Source organism: Crocuta crocuta, unplaced genomic scaffold, assembly GCF_008692635.1.
Source record: "Crocuta crocuta isolate KB4526 unplaced genomic scaffold, BGI_CrCroc_1.0 scaffold175, whole genome shotgun sequence".
NCBI classification, from domain to species: domain Eukaryota; kingdom Metazoa; phylum Chordata; class Mammalia; order Carnivora; family Hyaenidae; genus Crocuta; species Crocuta crocuta.
In genome coordinates this window covers 4,106,446-4,132,565 of record NW_027530988.1, presented here as the reverse complement: position 1 = coordinate 4,132,565, position 26,120 = coordinate 4,106,446, and the positions used below count along the sequence as shown (strand labels likewise).

The window sequence follows — 26,120 nt, the reverse complement described above, 5'->3', positions numbered from 1 at the left end:
ATTCTCTCTCTCTCTCCTTCTCTCTCTCTCTCTCTCTCTGCCCCTCCCTTCCTCAGGCTTTCTCTCCCTCCCAAAATAAATAAATAAACGTTTACAAATAATAATAATAGATTTTATTTAACTCACTATATACAAAATACCAATCAATATTTAATCAATATTAATGAACTAGTTTACATTTTTGTACTAAGTCTTCAAAATTCAGTGTATATTTACCACTTAAAGCACATCTCAGAACTAGACATTTCCAATGCTCAGTAGACACATTTAGCAGTACTATATTGAATAGGATAGTTCTAGCCCCAAAACCAGAATTGTAACTTAGGCCATCCTCCCTAGACAGTATGTGTGGTATTTTAGAGCCCATACTTTTTTTAGTTGCTTGTATTCTCATGCATAATTTAGAGATTTCTATTGTGTCTTAATTTGTTGCACTTGTGTGTGTGTGTGTGTGTGTGTGTGTGTGTGTGAGAGAGAGAGAGAGAGAGAGAAAGGGACATAGATAGAGATTTATTTTTGTTCAGTTGAAGCATGCCCAAGTAAGGTACTATGGCTTTACTAAGATGTTAACTATTCCCAGTGAGTTCTTCTCCTTTCTAGCTTACTAGGTTAAGTTGTAATCTAGGTTAGTATATTAGGTTAATAAATACTTTCTCTAAAAATATTCTCCTTGCTTTTCCCCAGACAATTCAGTATAAGGAGAACTCAACTTTTCAGATATACCATTTTAATTCAATAGCATGGAAGCTGGCATTCTCTAATTCTCAATGTCTTTATCTGTAAATAGGGAAAATAATGGAGGTTCCAATGCAAAGATTAGTTGAGGCAATACACGAACTGTCCAGTGACTGGCACATACTATGGGTTCAGTAAATGCTGTTTATCATCACTTTTAGTCCTCCTTGAACCTCAATAATAGCCAAGGAACTAAAGATAATAATGTGACCTGGGATTGAAAGAAGAATGATAAACTCTCATGTCAGAGCCACCTACCTTCCAACACTAAACCAGTAGTACCTCATGTTTTAGGTTTTTGCTTTAACTACTGCTCTTTTTTGGTACTAATTTTTGTAGTAGTCAAAATGCAGTAGGTTCAGCTGTGGTCAACAAATAAATCAATAAACAAAACTGCAATCTAAATGGTTTAATACAACAAAGGCTCAATTTTCATTCAAGTCACAGCCTGGTAGGTGTCAGGTAGCTTTCTGGGGTGATGGCCCTCCAAATGGGGGCTGAGAGATCTAGTCTATTTCCATATTGTTTGACTGACATCTTAAACACCTGGACCCCAAGATTTCCCAGAATGGGACACACACACACAATGGATAACTGAGCAAGGTTTACAAACAGGCCCAGAAATGGCATGCATTTCTGTCCATATTTGATTGATCAAAACATAATCTAATAACCACAATTTAACTGTAAGTCTTCCTCTATGATCAGAAAGGCATCTATGAAACAAAATATGGAAAACACACAACACTGTTTTTGACACAGGTTGATATTTTGTGCATTTGGAGTACAGAATGCAATATTTTAAAAAAGCATTCCTCCCAAATGTCAGGGTGCATATGGTGAGTTAGGCATGGGATGGAAGGAAATGAATCAAAGACATATGGAAGGAGAAAAAAATGACAGCCATGGCTTGTATGTATATAGCAGTCAAGATGTGAAATTAAGGAAAAATTACCAATTTATCTTCATTTAATAATGTCTGATACTTATTTAGCATAGTACAGTTTTAAAAGTCATAAGGTAATTTTAAATTTCTATTAATTATTATACTCCATCCACAGAGCCTTGTGACATAGGTGGTACTTCTTCATTTCACAGATGAGTATGAGCTGAGTATGGGCAGGTTCAATGACTGCCATCCAAGATGTCCAAAGCCAAGGACAGCATTCTGCCTGAGTGCCACCAAGCCCTAGAATCCAGTCTGTCACCTAGGTCCAAACCACTCCCACCGCAATGGCAGACGTTCCCTCAGACTCTGAGTAAACACCAGTGAAACAAGTTTGCTGTGCTATAATGCTTCTCTTCCACTCTCAGGGAGTGCCAGATACTCAGTGTGACATTGATTATTACTTACTCTCCTTTGGTGGCCATAGAAAAGTCTAATCTTTCTTTACATCATAATGGAATAGGTGGAGACAATTATACGTGTTCCCCAACCTGAATTCTTTTACAAGGCTATCTTTTCAAACATTCCTCAATGATATTACCAACTTTTATTGTCCCTACATCATATACTAGTTTCTCAATATCCCTCTTAAATTTAAAAATTTTTAATGTTTATTTGTTTTTGAGAGAGAGACAGAATGCGAGTGAGGAAAGGGCAGAGAGGGAGGGAGACAGAATCTGAAGTAGGCTCTAGGCTCTGAGCTGTCAGTACAAATGTGGGGCTCGAACTCATGAACCACGAGATCATGACCTGAGCCCAAGTCGGGTGCTTAACTGACTGAACCACTGAGGCATCCCAAATATCAACATCCCTTTAAAGCTTAACACACAGTTAAAAACAGCATTGCATACGTGATCTGAGATTGCTATCTTTCTTTAGCAAGAGTGATGGGCTATATGTCACACCCCATCCTTCATGCCTCCTATTCAGAATGACACTCTCTAACCGATGCACCCTGTTCCTTCGAGCTAACTCACCTCCCTAAAGGGTTCCATATATTGTGAACTGTCTGAAAATTTAAAGTAGAAATATGTAAATGTGTTCTTCTGTGGTAATCTTCAACCCTGAAAAAAAATCTAAAAACCTCAATAGTCACTGATGCTTATTGGAAAACATTTTACCAGATAGTCTTTGCTGCATACTGCCTTGTAAGTTACAGGAAAGCATGAATGGTAATAGAAATGTTTATATATTTCATTTTACTTTTTTCATTTTCATTTTATTTTATTTTCCTCTTACTATGTGCCAGAGTCTGTGAGATTCGAGTGGCAGACAAATCAATCATGGTACCGAGAGTCTAGTAGGAAGGACAGACATTGCTCAAATACTCATGCAAGTAAATATAAAGTCACAAATACGTTCTTTGAAGGAAAATACCAAGTACTTTGAGAAAACACAAAAAGGATCAGTTCTAAATTGTTGAGTAATCTCTAAAATGGTAGAGATTTACTATCTGAGTAACGACTAACTCATTGAACCTGGATGATTGGAATGCAAATCTCATGTTCTATCCATCATACATTCTGCTTGCTAATGGAAAGCAGAGATACATCCTGGAAAAACCTGTCGCATAACGGGACTTCTAGCACAAACATAATGATAAATATATAAAATAAGGCACCAAACAATTCATGTTTACTCTTTGAGAAAAAAATTCAACAGAGATTATTTTTAAGTGAAACTTACATGTGTGGCAGCTGGGTGGCTCAGTTGGTTAAGTGTCCGACTTCAGCTCAGGTCACGATCTCACAGTTCATGGGTTCAAGCCTCATTTTGGGCTCTGTGCTGACAGCTCAGAGCCTGAAGCCTGCTTCGGGTTCTGTGTCTCCCTCCCTCTCTCTGCCCTTCCCTTGTATGCACTGTCTCTCTCTCTCCTCTCTCCCTCTCTCTCTCTCTCTTTCTCTCAAAACTAAATAAACATTAAAAAATTTTTTTAAAAAAGAAAGAAACCTAATGCTGAGAAATCAGGGTTGTGCAAAGGGCCAGAGAGAAGAGGTAACATAACTTGGACCATTGTTTGGAAAGGCTTCCAACAATCTTGGAAATTGGTGAAAAAACCAAAGATGAGATTTGAAGATGGAAGATTTCATCTTGGTGAAAAAACCAAAGATGAGATTTGAAGATGGAAGATAGAGGATCCAAATGGAGTGATGGCATGTGCAGTGCCTCAGAGGAAGGAAAGAGAAAGGATATGCCCCGACCCTCAGCTCCCAGAAGGAATACACCTTAGGATAGGGTCGATCTGCTCGTGAGAAACTAACTCTCCTTTTTCATTACAAGAAACCAGACGTAATGGACTTGGGAACGCCAATGGTAATGGGGAGTCCATCTCACAATATGAGTTCTTCTGTGCTCCCCACACCAAATCCTTCCGTCACATTAGTTCTGTCTGAGTAAAGCAAGTTTCTGAAATGTGGCTTTTTGCAGTTAAAGAAATGAGGGAAATGGTTTTCCAATGCGCTTTAATGTTTTCAAGAAAAATTGGATTTATGCATTGTAGAAAATACATTGGTTCACTGCTTCTGAAAGGTGTTCCCTTGACTTCACGTATAGCTTGGAGCATGTTAACATTGTAGAGACTTTAGAATAAACATAAACTGCTCTAATGAAAGTTAATACTTGATCTCCTTCTCAGCTGGCAATTTGGTTTTTTTTACAAAGCAAAATAATAAAATTCAAATCTACTGTTGTTTAACCATTCTGGATTTTCCAAGGGCAGTGTTAACAATAAGTACTTTGAATGGAACTGATAACAACATGTAAGTCTCTTAAAGATGGCAGAAACCTCAGAAAGGTGTCTATTATACAGTTTAGCTATGAAATTGGGTGGCTAAAAAGCAGGCTATTTCCCACCTTGAAATTCCAGCCATCCTCCACATTATCTTTCAAAGTCTGAGGGCAATTCAATTTTACATGGCATTTTCAATGGGATTTTAAAATGTACTTCTTGAGTAAAAATATTTCTGTATCATAAAATCATTATCTAGCATTTTCTTTTCTGTCCTTTGGTGTCTGGATTTATTTCTCCTTTTCTCAATTCCATGATTAGGCAGAATCTCTATCTTTTCTATCAAGGACATTTAAACAGGATATAGATTTCAGGTTTATTTTGTCTATGGTCCTAAAAATGCAAAGAGCTCTGTTTTAATGTATTTGATTTTCTTTAGAGTCAACATTCCTTCTTGCATTTAAATGTGATGATGTAAATCAGAGCTGACACCATGAGCTCTGTCTGCAGCTTTTGCTTTGGTCCCAGTATTTATGTACCTCCTGTGCAGATTCCAGCACATTCTACATTGTTTATCCTAATCACTATTACACCAAGTGAATAAACATGGTTATGGTGTACATGTAAAGCAGCTTCTGCATAGAAAAGATACATGATGATTCATGATAACAGAAAAACCACAAAACCCCAGATGTTCAGATAGGGTTTATAACGGAGTTGTGTGTTACATTCAATTTTATGCAGAAAATTGAACAACTCTTAAACTGCACACAAACCAGTTCACATGACATCATTTTAGAGACCAGCAGTGTCTTTCAAAGTCCAAGAGTTTGTCCCCCAGCTCTGGAACAGAACCACCGTTTCTTTCACTGCACACTAAATGAAGTTGTTAGCTTGCATTTTAGGTCTGTGTTGCATGAAAGATATGTATCTTTGGACACCTGCCTCACACTCAGCGCTGTGAGATGCTCACACTCGGGAAGACTTCCGGAAACAGCAGGATCTCCTTTCCTGACTCATCTGCACTCTGAAGTGCACGCTGTCTTCGCAGCATAGGCTCCTGGAGTGGAAAAGCAATGGAACCCTTTGCCTACAGTTAATTCACCTTTTCATCCTCTTTGCCCTCCCTTCCACCGACCGCCTGACTCCCCTTTCCCTCTTCTTTGCCTCCCTCTCCATCCTTATACCCTGACCCCTTTCCCTCCGTCTTTTATGTAAAAAGTGTAAAATTGAATGTTTATACAAAGATTATGTAATGCATTTCCATTGTGCTTCCGGGAGATGTGCTTTGTCAGGCCAATATTACTATGCAGCTCACAGAACCACAGACATTTTTTTTTTCAGCTAGAAGAGAATTAGAGATAACCCTGTGGAGTGGCTTCCAAATTACATTTTAGCAGTGGAATCTTAGGTTTAAAGCCAATTCTACGTGTGATCACAATATATAAAATTGATGAAGGTGGAGCTGCTGTTTGAAACAAGGAAGTAAAGAGGGCACAAGGCCCCCGTCCTCATCCCCGTCTTGCCTTCAAGGAGCCCCAGTCTCCTCAGGAAACAACTGAAAAACCTTAATATCGTGCTATCTCCCATCTGAGGACCAGAAAGATCAAATACTTTATCCCAGGTAACATACCTTTTCAGTTACAAGGACACAAACACCAGCCGGCTTACTGTATTTGGGAATTCTAGGTGATTTGCTCTAATGTTAATAAAATGGGAATTCGGAGCTGATGAAAACACAGAATGACCTCAGGTGAAAAGTGGAGTTGTTATGAAACTTTAATACACATTTATTTAACATTTATACCATGCTAGGCAATGAGCAGATATTACAAATGTAAAAAAGAAAGATTTGTTCCTTCAGGTTGCTTAGAGTCCAATAGCTGGAAAGATGCATAAAACAAAACAACAACCACCTCAGAGTTTCAGAAGAACAATATATAGAAAGAGCCTTGAATCTTCTTTGTGGAGTCATGGAAACTTGACAGACAAGGCAGGGTTTTCTCGGGGACATGGAAGACAGGAGCTGGCCAAGAAAAGGACATTTAGGCAGAGGATCCAGCACGTATGAGACCATGGAGGAAGGAAGGGGTGTGGCTTCATCCAGAGACTACAAGTAGCCTGGTGGGGCATACAACGAGGGAGGGGGAATGTTGGGCAATGAGGTTGGAAAAGCAGAAAGAATCAAACACCTGTTTATCTTATAAGACACTGAGGAGAATAAGATAGGAGATTTCTGAGCAGGGAAAAATGATGCGCAAGTTAGGAGGATGCAAATCAGGACTGTGACAGTGAAGGTGACAATGAGATACAGAGTCAAGAGGACTCATGGTGGATGATGAGTGAGAGTAAAAGATAAGATAGGGGCAGATTTCCAGTGTGAGCACCTGGGTAGATGGTTGTCAGTCTCTGAATAGGGACTATAGAAAGGAGATCACATTTTAGACTCAGAGGAAATGAAGATTATTTTGGTTTTGAACATAATGAGTTAGAGAAGATTTGGGATCCTGATGAAAAAGCCTCATGCTTTTGGATAAAATGCTAAGAAGAAAGTCAACGATTTTTAAAAGGGGCTAGGGGAAGCCAGAGGGTAATGCCAGTTTATATGTGGTAATTAAAACCTTTTTAAGATTTCTCCAGAAGACCATAATGATGAAAAAGATAGCAGAACAGAAGAAAGAGCCCTCAAGGACTCCAATATCGAAGTGATAGATACAGAATGAACGTCCCCCAAATGAAGCTGAGAAGGGGCCACCAAGAGTGTAAGAGAACCATCCTAGCAAGAAAACTGTCATGGAATCAAACCAGATGAAGAAAGAACATCATGGGACATGGAGTGGCTGACTGTGGTCAATTCTATAGGGAAGCCAGGCCAGAGGAGAATTGAACATCACTGACTGTTTGTCTACAAGGAGGTCGTCTGCGGTCTTTGCTGGGCAGTTGAGCAGAGTGACTGGGGACAGAGAGGCTGCAGTCTAGCCCACATTGTCTGGGAAATAAATGTAACATGCGAAGCAGAGATTTTCACTGTAGGTCATTATTTCAAGAAGCTTTCCTCTGAAAGGAAGGGGAAATACGGGTTTTTGTACAAGGAAAATGGGAGGTAAATTAATTTCCTTTATGAGAGAAACTCAAGTGATATCCATGAAGCTGCCAAATCTGAAGATCCAAGAGAGGGAGAAATGGCAGACGGAGAACAGCCCAAAGGAACTGAGAGACGATTCCCAAACCCCAGAAGCAATAATAGTCCTGAACGGATGGAAGATGGGTGCAGGAGGAGATGCTTCTAAATAGTGGAGTAGAATATGAGTTTCTCCAGAAACTAAATGCTGGAAGTGAGTGAGGAGGTAGCCAGGACAGACTTTAGAGACAGTTGGAAGTTTGGAAGAGTCCCTGAATACAATGGCTGAGGGCAGGAGAGAGACATGCACAAAAATTGCCCATTTATGTTGAAATATAACTGAGCTTAGAGATAGGAGTTTCTGACTCCGATCTAGCTCTAGGCAGATGGCCATTCTTAATCCTAGCCCCAGGGGGGTGGGAAATGTGGTGATGGTATTATGAGATGCAGCTGCATTATGCCCATGTGTCAAGAGGACATTGGAGCATGTAAGAAGGAAAATGTGCATTCTGAAAACTTTCAAAGTTATTGAGAGGCTCCACTTCCCTCGTGCAGATTTAATCACCTTCCCTAAATTCCATCCCATCTTTCTATGCTCTTTGGGCAGAGACAAGATACATTTTTCCTCTTCCTACCAGCAGCATACCCCTACTATTTCGCGTTCACTTTGAACTTCACTTTCCACTTCTCGGTGTCATCAAGACCAGCAACGGCAATGGGTGACCTTTCCGTCTGTAGGATGGTTGTGTCTGCAGAGGCCATTTGCAGTCCGTCAGAGGGCAGGTACGTCCTCTCTGCTCGGGGAAATTATCCCATATATATAATCATCAGCACTCCCTCTCTCGATATGGTCAGTTAATAACAATCTGTCTTTCCAAAGACCTCAACGAATTCAGGCGTTGTCGCCTTAAAGAGTGTTTTCACCACTAAAATTGCTCTTAGAGATAGTGGGGGGATAAAAAATCAAATGAAGTCATTTCCCTCCTACCCTTTTGCTACCTACTTGGAAATCATTAGTACAAATGATAGTTACCCTAGCAATAGCGATGCAATCAAAACAACCCCATCCATCTCAGTGAGCCATGTTGCTGGCTTGGCTATTCCATTGGCTGCTAATTAACAGTGACACACATTAATGGCCCCAGCAGCAGGGTCAGCACGGCGTTAGTAGGGCTGTAGCACAGGCAGAAATGATAGATATGAAAGTCTTTTCTCCAGCACCAAAGAAGAAGGGGTGGGGGGCATGAAAGTCACTGGACAGCAGATCTCCCACGGAAGCTGCTCTAAAGCAGCAGGCTTCCTAAATCTGAGAGAAGAAAATACTGAATGAAAACAAGTCCCTGCTTCTGGGTTCCTGAATAATTTTATGTTTAATTCAAAAGAATGCAAACTTAGTCTTGCACAAAGTAAAGGAGAGCACCACCGTGCAGAGTCTGGGGGAGGGATGACAGGCTCATGGTGGAGAGAGGCTTTTATTCTGAAACCTTCCCTCCAGTCCTTAGGTTGGTTTTTACTGAAAAACACAAAAGTAAAATTAAAAAACCCCACTGACAGTGTTCCACCACATCACAACTATAGCCTGAACTGTGTGGCGCTAGAATCAGCAGCTGTCCAGAAAGGGGCTTTGAGGCCCTTCTTAAAAGAAATGTCCCTTGGGGTACCTGGGCTCAGTCGGTTAAGCTCAGGGGATGCAGGTTCGTGAGTTCGAGCTCTGAGTCGGGCTCTGTGCTAATAGCTCAGAGCCTGGAGCCTGCTTCAGATTCTGTGTTTCCATCTATCTCTGCCCCTCCCCTGATCACGCTCTGTCTCTGTCTCTCTCAAAAATAAACAAACATTAAAAAAAAGAAATCTCCCTTAGCGTTAGAGAGACTGAAATGGATTCTTCAGGAGCTCCTCTAAATTGTTTTTAATGTTAATTTATTTTTGAGGGAGAGGGAGAGGGAGAGGGAGAGAGAGAGAGAGAGAGAGAGCATGAATTGGGGAAGGGCAGAGAGAGAGAGGGAGACACAGAATCCGAAGCAGCCTTCAGGCTCCAATTTGGCTGTCAACACAGAGCCTGACACAGGCCTCAAACTCAGGAATCAAAAGATTGTGACCTGAGCCAAAGTCCAAAACTTAACCGATGATGCCTCCCAGGCGTCCCCAGGAACCCCTTATAAAGGAACAACTGCATTACTCCGTCAAGTTTACCCAATGCTCTAGTGCCCTCTGGCTTTGCAGGGTTCTGAGCGGGCAGCAGGTACTCATTAAATACTTGTCTACTAAATGAATATGTCGACCCCTGATTTTTACCCACGTCATCCTGACTAGTCTATCTGATTACACTTTGCGCCTATCCTTGAGCAATGTCCAGAGAGTCACAAAGACAAATTGGTGATGGAGCTGACGGTTAGAGGACATGGAGTTCAGGGAACAGCTGGGGAGGAAGGACAGGAGGGTTCAGGGTAACGAAGTACAGCTTGAGGGCCTCAGGCACCTGTCAGGAGGAAAAACTGAAATGATAAGTGGGTGTGGGCAAAGACAAAGGTGTCTGCCCAGAAACCTCAGAAGGCAACCTGGGGGCCTCCCACTTCTGGGGAGGAATGTGAATCCAGCCCCCTACTCCGATGCTTCTCTTTTCTGTTGTCTCTTCCCCTCGTCTCCAAGGGAAGCAGACTGTTTGTTTGCTGTGCATAAGCGCTGCGATACACAAACAGATTGACATAAATTTATGCCAGCCTTTCTTGTTTAAAAACATGAATTATTCAAGAAATATTACAATATTAATTAGAAATCATTAAAATACGAGTGTTGGGGGAGGGAGGAATGAGATGGTGCATTAGCAAAATCGCATTTAGCCCAAACAGAAAGTGTGCCAAAGCCGCTTAATCATTGTTTTGATAGTCAAAATACCATAACACCAGTTTCACAGAACGGGGGAAAGGAAGGCTCTTGGAAGCTTCTGCTTCCCATTATTACTGGTGAGATTAATTATTTATGGAGCTCCGGCAGTGTACTGGGTGCTCCAGAAGACACAAATAAGAAGAGGTTTCTGGCCGAAGGGCATAGGAGAGAAATCAGAGCAGCACCAAGTTCTGACACACACACCCAGCCAGTGATTAATGATCAAGAGGATGAGGGGCTTTTGCTTTGACTTCTCAGTTTGCTCAGTGCTTTGAGTTTTCAGCTTTCAGAGAAAATCACAAAGTGAATGTTGTTACTAAAGAATTCCATGGAAGATATGAGCTTTTGGGAGCCCTATAAGTGAGGGAAATATATAAATCTGGGAGGTCAATGTCACATTTACAAACTATGGAGGGCAGCAAGAATAAACCAGGGATACTGAAGGCATTCACTGTATTGAGTAAAATAGGTCTGGAGGATTCCCTGGTGATGGTGATTATTTCATACTTATGCGTCCACAAATTACAATTATTACACAAAATGCACACATGATAGAAATTCTGCAAATCAGGAAGGTTACGACACTGGTGAATGTATATTATCATGTATACAAATATGACACCAGTGCTGACATATGGTGATCATTTAAAAAAGGGACCTCAGTGTGATTGATACAACAATGCATGTGAAAGACAAGATCAGGAAACACCATGAGTCAGTTTATCTCACTTTTAAGAGGGGCCATTTCAACAGCGAATTAACTATTTCATGGTGGTAGGGTATCCTTCCAAGGCTGCTATGTGGAACACGAATAGAATCCTTGTGACCTCAACTGACTAACTACAATAGCTTCCACACCACACCAGAAGAGGTTGAATCAATGAGCAAGTGATTATCACACCCTGCAGGTTAATGGCAGAAAAGAGTGAAAGCGGGCTTGCAGAGAGCCAGGAGTGGAATCTAGTTCAACCTTTTGCCCTATTTGGCTTAGTCCATGTCCAGCTACAGACTGTGGTCATGCCAGAGCACCACCAGCAGTGACTTTAAGGTGTGGAGATGGGCATGGCAGAAGGAGCCTCGGAATCTTACAGTCATGCCCAAATTGACAAGACCTTAAAAGCCACCAAGGACATTGAGGCTATGCTGTGTCTCCCTCATTTAGAAAAAGAGCCTGTTCTATTGCATGATCATCTATAGCTCCCAGACTGTGGGGACTTTGTCTTACTCCCTCCGCATCCCCATCGCAGGTCAATCTCCGCATATTCAGAAATGCTGAAGGTAGGGTTTGAATCCCTTATGGCTGGCATACAGAGTCAGGAAATCAAATGGGTCTGAATAGAAACATGTAACAGCTGAAGGAAGAGGAGTGAATCCAGAAACGAGGAAAGACGAACCCAGAAAAGCCAATCTCAAATACAAGTTGGGAATCTAGACCCACAGTGGATCAAAGTCTTGGGAACAGCAACAATCACAAAGGAAGAGATGAGGGAATTCTTCAGGGCCTGTTCCAACTGGCTTTTTATTTCTTTTCACAATTCTCATGGGTATCTCCTCTCACAGAGCGCCACTGGTTGCTGAGGGAGCCTTCTAACAGGCTGCATGGGCCCTAGTATGCTCAATAAATATTTGTGGGGTGAATGACTCAATGATTTTAATTTCAGTTCAAGTCCATCTAGGCACCAGCAGATGTTCAGGGAATCTAAAGTAATGTACTTCCCACTCGACATATATAAATTGACCGATATTACTAACAGGATGTGGAGACGGGTTGGAACAAATGTGACTATTTATAAAAACCAAAGCTAAGTGAGGCAGTTATAGAACCTTAGAAGTTGGGGAGTTTTCCAGACTCATTAAGCAGCCTCCAAACAACAATTTTCTTGTAGCATTTGCATTGGTTCCTCACATATTGCCCGGTATTGCCATATGTCCCTTCCAGTACGGACACTTTTATTTTTCTTGTGCATCTGAACCCTCTTTGTTTCCACTCAGCTAAGACCAGGGAATCTGCCTTCGATCAGTCTGAGTTCAGGCACAAATATGTCTTAGTTAACTCTCTTTTTGTCTTTCTCAAAATACACAGGGGCGCGCACACGCGCGCACGCACACACCTCATATTCACACAAAAGGGGAAGTAAGTATATTAACTTTTTCATTAGATCCACTTATTTTTTTCTAGGGATGTTGCTTTTAACTTCTGGGAGTGGGAATAGGAGTTATTTTTAACGCTGCAGTAATAGCTGTAATAATAGTCCAGAAAAACAACCAGCAGAATAAAATAAAGGTAAGGATCCATTTGGAAGAAAATACAAGTATAATGGGATACTTGACCCCACAAACATGACCTCAATAACTGATCAAAAGCATTGCGCTTTCCAAATAATCAGGATGCAATTTAATATAGTAGTAACTGCCCAGGTTACAAGATCAACTGTCACAGTCTGAATTTCTTTTGAGTTCATGTTTACGAGCTCTGAATATCTTGGCAGAATAAAAAGCTCAAAAACAGCATACCTCCACTTGAAGAAAAAAATGTACCAAATGCTTCTTGATTCATTTATCAACTGATCAGGCATCCAGGTTTGATTCAGGTTCACCCTCCTAAGGCTCTGTTTCAGCTACAAAACCAAAGTGCAGGGAAGCAGCAGTAACAATAGGCACAAAATTTGACTCAAATGGTCATGCTCCAGTTAACATTATGGACTAAAACCCTCATCCCATACCTATATCCTCTGGGATGGAATGTAGGCCAAGAAGAAGTATGGTGCCTCTCAAAAGGGAAACTTTAAGATGAGCAGAAATATGTTTGTATGCCATACACTCTCAGCACCATGTTCTTTATAAATATAAATACTCTTGAAAGTTAGGTTTTACTTGAAACTGTCTAGGCATGCTCCAGACTGATTCATTAGAAACCTCTAGGATCCAATAGGCTCTTCTGGGGAAAGGAACCATATCCCCAGGTACCATGACCATCAGTTGAACTAGGGTCAGCCTACCTGAACTTGAGAGTCCTCAGCGCCACCACCACACTACACATCTGAGAATATGCATGGTGCTCTCAGGGCCTGCGGGTTCTCGAACAAAATCAAGAGGGGAGGTGGCTGTCTACTGGCCAGAGAGCCCACCCTGGGCTGCATACCTCTTACTATTTTATTAAAAACAAAACAAAACACTCTTCAAAAAGGTGGTCAAGCAGTTTGGTGGCAGTGGCCTTGCAGCAGACACAGAGATGCGGACCTTTGTGAAGACCCTGATGGGCAAGTCCATCACCCTTGAGGTTGAGCCCATGACACCACTGAGAACGTTAAAGCCAAAATCCAAGACAAGGAGGGCATTCCACCTGACCAGCAGCATCTGATTTTTGTGGGCAAACAGCTAGACGATGGCTGCACTCTCTCAGGCTCCCATCTAGAAAGAATCCACCCTGCACTTGGTGCTTCGCCTTCAGGGTGGCAGCACTGAGCCTTCCCTCTGCCAGCTGGTCCAGAAATACAACAGCAACAAGACGATCTGTAGCAAGTGCTAGGCTCACCTGCACCCCCACACTGTCGAGTGCTGCAAGAAGTAGAGCCACACCAACAACCTGCACCCCAAGAAGAAGGTTACATAAGGCTCCTCCACTGGCCCTTCCTTTGTCTGCAGGGTGACGTCTGGCCTGAGCCCCAAGGGCCTCGGGCCTCAAAGTTTCTCTTTCAATGCAAACCAACCAACCAACCAACCTCAGGAAATCCACATTTTGCCTGTTGCAAAATCTCTCACATGTACTATACAGGGTCAGTCAATTCTGGCCTCAATGAAAAAACCTAGTACTCAAGACACATCTAGAAAATGATACTGTAAGGACTTTCCATCATTCTTCTCTGGACATTCTTCTACTCTCCCACAACATCCTCAAAACATAGATTTCTAAATGTTAAGAGTCTAGATCATGCTAATTAGAAATGGTATACGCCAGGGCACGTGGGTGACTCAGTCAGTTAAGCGTCTGACTTTGGCTCCCGTTATGATCTCACGGTTCATGACTTCAAGCCCCTCATCAGGCTCTGTGCTAACGGCTCAGAGCCTGGAGCCTGCTTTGGCTTCTGTGTCTCCCTCTCCCTTTGCCTCTCCTCCACTCCCTCTCTGTCTCTCTCTCAAGAATAAACATGAGAAAAAAAATTAAGAAATAGTATATGCCATAACATAAGCTGACAGAATCAAAAAAGTCAACAGGATGCCTGTATTTGAATGTGTCAAAACTGTAGCAAGAGATGGGTCTTTCCATTCTGTCATCCTGTGGAAACATGCTCCACAGTGACCACCCCCAGATGTCTTTAGATGCGTTGTCATCATAAATGCTTCCCTTTGAAAGCCTAGCATGATGGCAATTTCTTCAACCTTCTGGATAGAGATTGGGATACTTCAGATACTGCACTGGTTATCACAACATAAGGGAGAATTTACTGCAGCAGGACGAAAATAACCAGGGGTCTCAAAATGAAACCCTCATCTTGGTGCTTTTTAATACTTATATATTTTTTCAGCATCAGGGAATCTGCATCTTGACCATGGCTAAGGCTCACAGAATATGATTACACTAATATCCATGCTGGGTGCAGTTGTCGTCCGCAGGCCAAGGAGCAAAGGCCACATAGAGTCCTGACCTCTCCCTACTGAAAGACTATGCCTCCCTAAAATTAAAGCCAAGAAAGCAGAGCAGAGGAGACAAGTAAATATCCCCTTTCCCCGTGGCACCTCCTGCCTAATGGGAATCGTAGTTAATGATCTGAATCGAAAGCGAAGTCTTGTTTTATGGAATGCTCACTCTTTGTTAAGCAAAGCTGTTTGGGCGAAGGACCACTCTATTGATTTAAAAATTGATTTCTTCTTTCCCCCCCGTTCATATAACTAAAACATGGCTCACAAATCACAGCTCTTTTATTCTTCTGGCTACAACCTAGGCTGAATCTCTCCCAACCTACTTGCCGAGGGATGTCTGATGGAGGAAGTAGGAACATTTGGACAGAGATTGTTCAAGATTCTATTAAAGGTTTCAAGTGGCTTCCTTTGAACATTTGGTAATTTATATTTCTTTCGAGTCCCTTGGTGTAATTATTGTAATTATCATTAATCATCAACTTCCAGACCCAATCGAAATACAGAACATTGGAAAGGTCAAAGCAATGGAGAATTCTACTATTCTTCACAGAAGATATGAGGCATTAACATTCTGATGCTCCACTTGTGTGACAAAGATTGTAATGAAAACAGAAAATAGCACAAGATTAATGTGTTCTCATGATAAGAATCATCATAAGGAAAAGAGAAAGTGGAGCGGACTTAACCCACTCCTGTCACAGAGGCACAGTGATGAGAGGGTTGAGGAGGAGGGGCAGGCTGTGGCGGTGTGGCCCGACCCTGCCAAAGAAGATCATCCCTTCCTTCTTTTGTGGAGTAACAAAAGATAAGAAGCCAACTCAGAAGCACAGGAGGTCACATTTTGAACAATTCAGTGGACTCCTGGGTGTCTGTCTGGCTCCTTCCCTAGATATCTGGCTCCAGATCTGATCACTCACTTGACCTTCAAAGCCATATCACAACCACATGCTAGAAATTCACCTGCAGGTTCAAAACAGGACTCATCATCTCTCCTCTGAACTGAATCCATCTCCGGTGGACAGAATAAGGACAGTGCTGAAATGTCAGATTCTGGAGGACTCCACACCCATATTCAAATCCCAGGTTGGGCATGTAGTACATGATCCTGGTGAAGACACTGGCCTTTCCATGCCTCCATTTTCCTATTTGTAAAATGTGCTTAATAGGATCTGCTCTGCAGTATTATTTTAAAGATAAAGTGAGGCAATATACTTAAACTACTTAGCACATAGAAAGTGCTCAATAAATGTCAGCTATTTTTATAGTACCATCCCTTTATTCTTATGAAGTCCATCTAGTTACTTAAGCAGAAAAAGATAAGTCTGGGAATTATACTGTATTTCTCCATCTCTGTCAAAATGGACCAAATTCTGGCAATTGTACTCCCTTCATGTCCCTCCTCTCTTTTCTTTCAATTTTCATTGCCTCTGCCTTGACTCAGACCCTTACAACTCTTCCCAGCATGAATTTCATTATCGTCTTCCTGTCTCTATACTTCCCCTGTTCTAAACCATCAGCCACATGGGAGCCAAAGTTCTCTTCAAAAGCACATAATGTAATGTTCTTCTCCTGCTTAAATTCGTCAGTGGCTTTCCAGCCCTGTAACTATAGCTCCGATTCCATAGGGAGGCATGTGAGGCCCCCATGATCCAGCCCAGACTCTCCTTCCCACCGTCCCTTCTCTTGGACACCTCCACATTCCCCATGCTCCAGACATGCCCTGTTTCCTCCAAGCCCAGCAAAGGCCTCCCAGGCTTTCTCACCTCTTTTGTCAGGTGCTGTTCCCTGCATCTGAAATCAGTGTCCTCCTACATCTGTTCTGCCACTTCTTTTTTTTTTTTTTTTTTTAAGTTTATTTATTTATTTTGAGAGAGAGTAAAAGAGTGCACAAGCAGGGAAAGGGGAGAGAGAGAAAGAGAGAGAATCCCAAGCAGGCTCTGCACTGGCAGTGTAGAGCCCAATGTAGGGCTCAAATTCACCAACTGTGAGATCATGACCTGAGCTAAAATCAAAAGTCAGACGCTTAACTGACTGAGCCCCCCAGACACCCCTCTGGTCAGCCACGTCTAATCCATGAATGATTCAGCACAAGCATGCCTCTCAGAAGGTTCCCTGAGCCTCTTCTCACTGACGTAGCATTAAATGTCCTCACAGCACTTAAAATACTCTCCTGCCAATATCGATGTTGGATTTTATTGTGCATAGGTCCCCATCCCCCACTGGGCCCTGAGCTTCTAGAAAGCGCAGACACTTTCTTTTCATCTCTGTGAAGCCGCACCTTAGCCTTGTGTCTAGCATGTAGGAGATGCACAATAAATTTTCGTGAATGAATTGACGTTATCTTTCTTGTCTCTCTTGCTATCTACAATTATGAATGAGAAGGGAAGTGAGATAAAATCTGATCACTTCCATTTTGTTTCTGGTTCACCATTCAAATGGGAAATGAGTTGAAAAAACTCCTAAAGTGAAAGGGAAAATAAGGATTGCGGATTGTCTACACATTTCCAAGATTATTCAGGTTCTTTGCTTTGGCTGCTGATAGAAGACAGTGTAGTAGGGCCTGCTTAAATGTACCAGCAGGCTAAAGATAATTGTAGTAATTTGCTGAAATGTGTCCCTTTAAATCACCTCTGTAGAATAGAGAAAGGAATGAGCAACATTATGAAGAAAAATTTTTAAAGCTAACTTTTTCATCTGAGCAGAGATTCAGGGGAATTGTCCTCTATGACTAGTTTTCTGGAAGTCCATTAAGGAAGCCAGCAGGGAAAACCATAAAGAGCAGTAATTCTACTTGACAAATCAAAGGTAAAGAAGTCAAAGAAGCCAATTCTAGTATCCTACAGAGAGGGTGTGCTGTCTGTCTTTCTGCCAGGGGCAAACAGCTACCATGAGAACAACAAAGGCTGTAGCTGGCCCTCTGTTTGAAGAGTTCCTCTCTGCACTCCTACTAGTGAGAAGGGAAGAGGAACTCCTCAGTAGGAGAGACTCCCCTCGGAAGACTCCAGAAGACCCCAAGAGCTTTGTCAATGGGCAGTCTCTGGAGCTGGGCTGACCAGGTTGGCTATCTACTGCTGGAGGCAGTGACAGTCAAGAAAAGCTAAATCACGGTCAAGGAACTAAGCAAAGCTTGTAGCTAGAGAGATAGTACTGAGGTCTGAAGGGAGAAACAAGGTCAGAAGCAGGAAACCAACAACATCAGAAGCCAGGAGTGAGTGTGGAAGAGATCAGGGCCAGGGACTCAGAGTGAAGGCTGTGGATGAAGCAGGGGGGCCAGAGGGCAGACTTTCATGAGCTGTGGCCCGTGTAGAGTGAGGGTGGTTTGAGTTCTTAGAGCAGCTGGTCAGGATGGAGCAGCCAGAGCTCTTTCACAGAAAAAGAAAAATATTAGAATTATTTCAAGCGAACCATGTTCCATAGGAACAGATGGGCAATGAGGAAACAGAAGGACATCAGTCCTGAAGCTGGAAAGCAGGGGGACATGGCCACACAAAGGAAACAGGAAAACCTTAGCACCCCAGAAGCTACGTGAGTGTCCACACTGGGTCAACACCTTTAGCAGCAATCATCCTACCTTCATCTGAAGCGCCTGATAAAAACCCCTGTTGAGATCAGACAATTCCTCCCCTATTATGCACAAGCCCATCTCAGCTGGGATCTGGCTCTCCCTGCCCTGTCTATCCCTGTCATACTGATAAATCTGTCGGATGGTCTCCCTTGCCTTATAATTCATCTCTGTAAGCTGCTGCCTCTCAGCTCACCTCCTCTGAGTTGTGTGTTCCATGGCGCTCAGGCCGTTCAGGTCTTTCATATGCTGCACCCTGAGCAGGCCCAGGGCAGAGAGCAGTGTCTCCCCACACGCATCTGCATGTGTTGGAGAAGATGCTCAATAAAAATCCTCAAATGTAATGAGACAAAACTACTCATAGCTCAAGAAGGAAATGATTTATGGTCATTGTTACAGAAAACCAAGCTTTGAGAAGCTGGATGGTTCACCTGCGCGTGCATCTGATATGTAACAAAGAGTTTTCTGAAATACATTCCATTGTGTATTGGATACCAAATCCTGCATGGAAACAAAGTAACATTTCCAGAGAATGGAAGTAAGATGAATTCCAGGAACCCACAAGTCCTGAGCATGAAAATGAGTCTTGGAGGAAAAGGACATTCTTCCCCAATTCCAGATGATAAGAGGGATTTGGGCTGAAAAAAGAACACACACATTAGAAAATAATAGGATTGGGGATTAGGAGGTTATGTCTCTTTCAAACAGAAAATTGCAGTTGAGCTCATCAAGACAACCTAAAAACAAATACAGAGGAACACTCCCAGATTTAACTCTGTAGCTAGTTACTGTGGAAGGATGATGTCCAAAAAAGGCTGGTAGAGTTAAAAATATTCAATTATTCTGGATTTAAAAAATACTTGAAAAGGAGTCACAACCAATTTTGAAAACCTAATTAATGATAAGTAAAACAAAGTTGAAATTATAAAAAAGACAAAAGAATAAACAAAATATCACTAAGATTTGATGATCTGATGATCATGATTAAAATGCCAGTTGAAATACACATCCTATTGATTATGAATAAGCCCATTAGAAGGAAGTGTTAGTGGGGCACCTGGGTGGCTCTGTGGGTTGATTCTTGATTTTGGCTCAGTCATGATCCCAGGATCATGTGGGGCTCAAACCCCACAGAGAGCTCCATATGGGCATGGAGCCTGCTTGAGATTCTCTCCCTCTGCCCCTCTGCCCCTCTCCCTCTTCTCCCTTCCCTCCTCCTGCTCCCTCTCTCTCTCTCTCTCAAGTAAAAATAAAAAGAGGAAATGTTAGTAAGTCTCATTCGCTATAATCTAAAAGGGTATCCACCCCACCTCCACTTCCTCCAGTGTCTACTAGAGGGGTTGACTGGGTAAACAGTAGTGGCTACTGGGATGCATTCTGCCATTCCAGGAAACCCAGTGCTGGCCCCTGAGTTTTAACGCAACCAAAGAGAGTGTGTAGTTAGGTACTGAGCACAGGGGAGAAGAACATAAACCTGGAGCCATGTGAAGTTAATAACCAGTATCAGCACTGCAAACAAACCATGTGAGATACAGAAATATTCAAAAGATAAGGTGCATACAAAGAGTAACAGAGCCAATTTGGAGTTTGAAGGACAACAAAAGCCATAGGCACTCACACAGTGGGTTAAGGATGTGGTCTCTGAAGGTAGAGCGTCTGGGTTCAAATCCCCATGAATGGCCAGCTGTATACTTTTGGGCAACTTATGCAACCTCTTTTATGCCTTGCAAGTTTAATAGCACACATCCCTTAGGCTGTTACACATTAAGTAAGTTCAATCATAGAAAGTACTTTGGAAAATATGGGGACAAGACAAGCTACATATTTGCTACCATTGTTATCCAGTACGGATTATACATCTTAGAAACACAACCATGAAGCAGAAGCCAACACGAAACTCGGGGACTTGTTAACAGGTCATGGCAACATTAACTGAATCAATTACTAATTTTAAGTGCATATACTATGTTGGGCACTTTGCTAGGTACTCGAGACATTACAGTAAATGATACAACCACATAAAGGAGCTAGAGGAATTGTATACCCATCAGGCTAGGCATAGACATCAGGCTAGGCATAGAAATGAGCCAGAGAACATGTGAGAATTAAACATTTTCTTTCCTTTCCCATCGTTCCTGGAAAACCAAATCGAAAGCCACTGGGTAAGACAATCCAAGCTTGTAGTTGGGGAAAGCCAGGATTTCCCAGAGCTAGGGGTTAGAGTCCTTAAGATTGAGAAAGGGGAGGTTCACCAAAGGGGGAAGGGGTGTTGTCATGGGGCGTCAGAGCCTGGCTAAAATGAGGAGGGCATCCAAGAGAGAGGTATGGACCACAACAAGATTTCACACACAGAATGGGGCAAACAGGGCATCACACACACAAGAATTGATCAAAGCAGTAAGAACATTGAGGCTGATGAGAACCAGGTTTCTCACTGCTGAACAAAGTTACAAATAGAGAGAGAACATTAGACTAAGCCCTGTGACATAGGACTTGAATTGGATGCATTCACATGAACTCTGATGTTCCATGTCTATAGATAAATGTAGAAATAGAGATCAATAGCCAACAAGATATCCCATCACCCTCTAATACTTTAGTGTATGTCTCCTATAAACAAAGACATTCTATACAATCCAATCAAGACAGACAGGTTTTCCTTCAGGTTTTAAGGAACCACAGCAGTGTAGATCTTGCGAATGCAGCCAGCCTTGGGTCAGGGCCCAGAGCAGAAAAAAAGGGGGAAAAACAGATCTCCCCTACTCTCAGTCTCACAGGACAGGGGTCCTTTGTTCTAGTTCTCTGGTCAGAAACTGGTCTGGCTTCTCTCAGAGACTCCACTGCCTGCATCCACTGCCAAGTTCCCTGATTTGGCCTGCTCATGGGTCAAAGCTGGGAGAAAAAGCATCCATGGGAGAGGGCAGCTCACCCCTCCTTTACTCCTTGTTTTTCATGGTTGAACTTTCCTCCTCATTCCACCTGCTACCGTTTATATTTCTGCCCTTAAGTAGTTTGATTTTTTGTTTTTGTTTTTATTTGTATTTTAAGCAGTCTTTACTTGTTACCACTGAAAGTCATAGACTTTACAGGCCCTACTCCATCTTGGCAGAAACCCCAGTATCTTTTCTACATCTGTCAGCAGGGAAGGCCAGCTTCACGGGTGTGTATTTGTGCACTCACATGGGGCCCGGGGCTCAGGGGGACCCTATGCTTGCTTTAATGCTCTGTTGCTGCAATCTTGAAATCCTTAATAATTTTATCAGCCTGTATGAGTGAAGTTCAATGGAATAATGGAGCACATGCATGGGTTTAGGAAAGCCGCACGACATGCAATGTGCACTACTGTTTCTTGCTAGCCCCATTAGCATGTAGCATTCATGATGTCTTGTGAATACAAAATTCCAGTAGACTCACAATGCATGAGAGTTCAGGACTCAAAGCAAGTACTGGATAAGTATATTATATCTATAACTGACATCCCCAAGAAGCCATACTTTCTGTTAGAAACCCAACTTTCTTTGAATGCAGAAAGAAGACAATGGTGGTTTAAGAGACCCAAGTGACCAAAGAAACCTGTTGTATTATTTTTACATTATTTCTCTGTTAGCCAACAATTGACAGTGAAAATGATGGCTTAGAAAGAAAGAGAAAGACAATAGTTCCTTTGTAAAATGGTGCCTTTTCTTTCAGTCCACTTTTACTCATCAGTAGGGCAAAGTAGTGACTATGGGTAGAATGTGAACAAAGAAGGAAGTAAAATAAAACAGCTGAGTTAGTTTTGTGTGGCACATTCCCTATCGTGGTAAGAACAAAATACATATGCATGTATAAATTGTGTCATTTCAGTGATTCGGCATAAGAGTTTAATGGTCTTATATTTGTATTTAAAACTGGCATTGAACAACGTAAAGATAAATGGTAAAATGTATGCTAATAATTTAACATTTTAATTTTTTAACTTAGAATAATGTTAAATAGCAAATAAAAATACTATGACAAATTGAGAGAGAGTTCACAGAAGAAAGGAAAAAGCTTTGTATTTAGCTTCTTTTACTGGTACTTCTTTCCTAACTTTCGAACATGGGATCCTTTATTTTAACTTTGCACTGGACCCTGAAAAGTATGTAGCCATCCCTGTCTGTCAATTTTGTCCTGAATCCAAATCCAATTTTGGATTCTCCTAAGGAGCTCTCAGTTTATTGGCGATATATTCCTCCGAAGCCTACCTAGTTAATAACCCCTCTCCCCAACTCAAGTCCAGGAAGAATATTAGCCTGCAAGCTGAAATTCAGAATACCCGAGATGAGACTAAGCATTGCACCCTATAAATATCTTCAGGGCAGGCAGCTGGACTTGACGGCCATTTTTTTATTTTACATCTTTGCAAAAACATGGCCAGTCCTGTTATCAGGAGCAGTAAAATGCCCAAACAATCCTATCAGCACTAAACTGAATTGACTCTCCATCTATGCCCTAATTTGCCATCATGGACTTTGTGGAATGAGCCTCAGACTTAGAATCAGAAGTACTAGGCTTGGCATGCTGTTTAATATTATGTGTTTTCATGTGTAAAAGCTCCACTGGCAATACCAACTTCCAAGAACTGTTCTTAGGATTGAATGAACATATACAAGTTGGTCAGCAATCATATATATTTGCGTGTGGTTATTGGTCAATTTTAAATCATTGTCCAAATAGTTCATGAGATTTATATTGCAGTTTTGTCACTTCTCTGAACCTAGAGATGATTTAAAAAACAATGCAGTCGATGGGAAGTGCCTTGTGAAATAATGCATACGAGGTTCTGAAACTACAAATGTAGCTTATTACAATGATCATATTCAGAGTTCAGGCTGTATCTTGAATTAACAAGTTTCCTTGTCCTTCTCTTCTTACCTTTACCATTTTTCTCAAAACTTCAAATCTGAGCATTTTCCTTTGTTCTCACAAAACCATGGGAACTGATCAAATTCTGCCACACTCTTCAAAACTCTTCTGTCGCTTCACTGTTAGACTTTTTTCCCATCTGACCAAATCAACTCATGGAATGTCTTGACTTGTAAAATTCATAGAAAGAAATGGACTCACCTGCTGCTAAAATGATGAGAACACTACAGATGGCCATGATGAGAAAGAGCACTGTTGTTTTAATCTGAGCAAAGTAATCTAACAGGGGCGTAAAATTAAATGCTAACCTTACACTGGTCCCTAGTTTGTTGTAATATAAACTTAAAAAAAAAGATATTTTCAAGTAACTTAAGCTTATCCTTTTTCTATATAAATTTTATTTAGTTCTATCAGATGCAATTAGGGTACAAAAACCAAACACAGATGTTTATAAGTTTGAACCCCTTCCATTTACAACTTTGATGAGTTTATCTATCTTAGCTTGTGCTTCCTGTAATTTGCTCTGGGACAGAAGAAAGACACACCAAGTGATGTGAGCTTAAAATAGGAAGGACAAGTCTTACCCAGGCAAGTGGATGATTTACATTTGCCATGTAAATGCAATTTTATGCAGTTATGTCCCAATTATTTATGGCATTAAGGGACAAGGATAGCACAGATGAAAGAATCATAGCATCTCCGGGTTGGAGGTGCTTAAAGGTCCTGTAGTTCAATCACTCATATGATGGTAAATTTAATTCCAGAGCCTCCTTCCTATACCAAGTAGACTTCCAGCATGTGCTTGAATATCTTTAGTGATGGCAAAAGGCTAGCTCATTTCATCCTTGAATAATTCCATTAGATTTTGGCTCAATCTAAAGGACAAATCTTTCTATCCTTCTATAACTTCTAACCTATTCTTTGATAATGGAAGGTGAAGACTATACTTATCAATCTTTGTATCTCTAGTGCTTATGATCGCACCCAACAGACACATAGTAGGATTTCACTCCGTATTTACTAAATATAACTGAAATACAGATACAAAAACAGTGTTTCCCAGGCAATCTTGTCTCCAGCTCTTCCAGAATTCCTCGGAGTCATGACTTCAAAATCCCTTATCATTCTGATGCCTTCTCATTAAATGACTTTTATCTGTATTCTCTTTCTAATTATGTTGTCTCCAAAATAAAACAGAATATTGCAAGTTTGTTCTTACAAATACAGAGTATAATATACCGGCAACTCCATCAACCTAGAAATGATATGGCCCAGAATTAAAATATCCTGTGTCAGTGGCTACCTTCTACAGAAGGGCACTGATATTAGATCAAGTCCTTTACCAAGGGGCTGCTGCTGCAGAATTCTGTGTTCCTGAATTATATTCATAGATGTGTGTGTGTGTGTGTGTGTGTGTGTGTGTGTGTGTGTTTGGACAAAAGCATAAGACTTCAATGTAACTTGAGTGAAGTCTAGAAACATCTGGAGACAGTGAGCATTATATCAACTCAGGTTTAACCCTCACACTACTTATTACTGGTTGTGTGATTTAGGCAAGAAACTTCCATTTCTCAGAGTCTCATGTTCCTTTGTTAACATGGGATAGAATGTCTATTATTTAAAAATCATCTTTTGGGATGCCTGGGTAGCTCAGTCGGTTGAGTGTCCAACCCTTGATTTTGGCTCAGGTCATGCTCCCGGGGTTGTGGGATCAAGCCCCATGATGAGCTCCACATTAAGCATGAAGACTGCTTGGGATTCTCTTTCTTTTTCTGTCTCTCTCTTTCCCTCCAGCTGACCCTCCCCCACTCACATATACATGCTCGCTGTCCAAAATTAAAAAAAAATTATAAATAAGTGAAGGAATAAATTTGTCTTTTGAAGGACAACTGGATGAATAGAGGTGCCATTTAGTGAATTAAGATGACTACAAAAGGAGAGATTTGGTAAGTGGAGGCTTGGCATTCAGGTTCTATTTTAGGTGCATTAAGCTGGAATGCTTATTAGGCAATGGAGTGGCAGTGTCAAGTTGACAGAAGAAGACACATGCCAGGATTGAGAAGGGTCTAGGCTTGAGCTATAGATTTGGAAGCTCAAAGCTAGAGCTTCATATCAGTCATGAGATTTGGGAAGTTTCCTAGAAAATGAGAATGAAGAAAAATGTCCTTGGTCCCTCTAACATTGGGAAGAAATAGCAATGGAGACCAAAAAAAAAAAAAAAAAGATCACTGAGGTGGGAGGGAAACCACCGAGAGAGTGCTGTCTTGGGAGAAAAGCTCATTACCATTGTTTTCTCTTATCCTGCTGAGAGGTCAGGTAATTTGAGGAGTCACACATTAGCTCCAAACTCTAGCTTCTGGAATACTCCCCGATATATTATAGGCCCTAATGAAGTGGTAAGTGTTATTATTTTAGACCTTAACTCAGTCATCCAAATATTTATTCTGTCTTCCGCTTTCAATAGTCTCCCCCAGTCACAGATCAAAAATAGAAATCATTAGGGGCGTCTGGGTGGCTTAGTCGGTTAAGCGTCCGACTTTCGCTTAGGTCATGATCTCGCGGTTCGTGGGTTCGAGCCCCGCGTCGGGCTCTGTGCTGACTGCCAGCTCGGAGCCTG

General features: G+C 41.6%; 1 long non-coding RNA gene and 1 pseudogene across 1 annotated transcript in view; one reads left to right on the top strand and one right to left on the bottom strand.

The window, feature by feature from the left end:
• The window catches only part of LOC144236617 (uncharacterized), a 191,961-nt gene that overhangs the window by 139,957 nt on the left and 25,884 nt on the right, over window positions 1-26,120 (bottom strand). The window lies entirely within an intron of this gene.
• On the top strand, window positions 13,646-14,026 carry LOC144236624 (ubiquitin-ribosomal protein eL40 fusion protein pseudogene; annotated as a pseudogene).